This window comes from Salvelinus sp. IW2-2015, linkage group LG26 (assembly GCF_002910315.2).
Source record: "Salvelinus sp. IW2-2015 linkage group LG26, ASM291031v2, whole genome shotgun sequence".
NCBI lineage: Eukaryota > Metazoa > Chordata > Actinopteri > Salmoniformes > Salmonidae > Salvelinus > Salvelinus sp. IW2-2015.
In genome coordinates this window covers 2,373,482-2,375,621 of record NC_036866.1, presented here as the reverse complement: position 1 = coordinate 2,375,621, position 2,140 = coordinate 2,373,482, and the positions used below count along the sequence as shown (strand labels likewise).

Sequence of the window (2,140 nt, the reverse complement as noted above, 5' to 3'; positions counted from 1 at the left end):
TWAGGAGAAACAGTAGAACATCGCAATTTCATGAGGCTGCTGGGATGTGAAGATCAAAATTCGAACCCCCTTGCCATTGTCACTATTAGCATCATCAAACTAGCTGAACTCTCTCCCATGTCTGATGGAAATCGTGCTATAGGGGAAATGGTATGTGAAGAGAATACATTATCCCCCCCCACATGAAAGAAATGCTATAGTATAAATACTGTAMTATTCACTGTAGTGTTTTTGTAGACTGAAGTCAGCAAAACACTACAGTCAATACTGTAGTATTMACTGTAGTGTTGCGGATAWGACTGTAGTATTTACAGTTTACTATAGTATAAATACCGTATAAAAAAAACTGTAGTGTATATACTACAGTAATTACTGGTGTTTTTGCGGACTGTAGTATACTGTTCGTGTTCAATGTAGTGTGTTATTATCTTTGACATAGCAGTAGGGGCTTTCTTCTTAAGAAAACCTACTGGAGAAATATTAAAATTGAAAATTGACCAGTAGGACTGAGGGCTGAACGGAGAGTTCAGAGCTTCTGCTCTTTTCTATAATCTGTATACAGTATATGGTCTGTCCTTGACTTATTCCACATTTTGTTGTGTTACAGCCTGAATTCAAAATGGAATATATATATATATATATATATTTCTTATTTTTCTCAACCATCTAGACACAATACCCCATAAGGACAAAGTGAAAACATGCGTTCAGAATTTTTTTGCAGATTTATTGAAAATTAAATACAGAATCTCATTTACATAAGTATTCACACCACAGGAGGTTGGTGTCTACTTAATTTGGGAGGACGTGCTCGTTGTCACGACTTCCACCAAAGGTGGCTCCTCTCCCTGTTCGGGCGGCGCTCGGCGGTCGTCGTCACCGGTCTACTAGCTGCCACTGATTCCTTTTTCTTTTCTGTTGGTTTTGTCTTGATTGTTTTCACCTGTACCTTATTTGTTGTTAATTCGGTTTAAACTTCCAGGGCCCGCCTGCTTTGTGCGGGCTTATTCCTCTCTGTCAGTGGTATATTTTTGTTTTGCTCATACTTATTTTTGCTGTTCGTTATTTTCCCTGGTTTTTGGGGGACTTAACAGTTTATTGGTCATTGTTGCCTGTATGTTGGCTAGACCCAGCTGAATAAATACGTCTACATTGGAAGCTTTGCTCTCTGCGCCTGACTCCACACCCACCACTCCTAGCTTTCGTGACACTCGTGGTAATAGCTAGAGCGGAATAAGTGGAATGGTATCAAATACCAAACACATGGGTTCAATGTGTTTGATGTCATTCCATTCGCTAATTTACAGCCATTATTATGAGCCGTCCTCCCCTCAAATAAAATGTTATTAGTCACATGCGCCAAATACAACAGTAGTTATCTAGTGATTATGTTAAGATTGATTGTTTTTTATAAGATAAGTTTAATGCTAGCTAGCAACTTACCTTGGCTTCTTGCTGCCCTCGCGTAACAGGTAGTCAGCCTGCCACGCAGGCTCCTCGTGGAGTGCAATGTAAGGCAGGTGGTTAGAGCATTGGACTAGTAACCGGAACGTTGCAAAAACGAATCCCCGAGCTGAGCACGCACCCACGTACCTACCCTTACCACCTGGGGGCGACCCGTCAGGAATTCCAGGATCCAGTTGCAGAGGGAGGTGTTTAGTCCCAGGGTCCTTAGCTTATTTGGGCAGCAGGTAGCGTTGGGCCAGTAATTGAAAGGTTGCTGGATCGAATCCCTGAGCTGACAAAGTAAAAATCTGTCGATCTGCCCCTGAACAAGGCAGCTAACCCACTGTTCCCCAGTAGGCTGTCATTGTAAATAAGAATTTGTTCTTAACTGACTTGCCTTGTTAATACAATAAAAAAATATTGATGAGCTTTGAGGGAACTATGGTGTTGAACGCTGAGCTGTAGTCAATGAATAGCTTTCTCACATAGGTGTGAAAGGGCAGTGTGGAGTGCAATAGAGATTGCATCATCTGTGGATCTGTTAGGGCGGTATACAAATTGGAGTGGGTCTATGGTTTCTGGGATAATGGTGTTGATGTGAGSCATCACCAGCCTTTTCAAAGCACTTCATGGCTACAGACGTGAGTGCTACGGGTCGGTTGTCATTTAGGCAGGTTACCTTTGTGTTCTTGGG

General features: G+C 41.9%; 1 non-coding gene across 1 annotated transcript; it reads right to left on the bottom strand.

Annotated features, from left to right (window-relative positions):
* Positions 1–443: 443 nt before the first annotated feature.
* Positions 444–496, bottom strand: LOC111953120 (U7 small nuclear RNA). Its single transcript, XR_002875817.1, has one exon. It is a non-coding gene; the product is annotated as a U7 small nuclear RNA (small nuclear RNA).
* Positions 497–2,140: the final 1,644 nt, after the last annotated feature.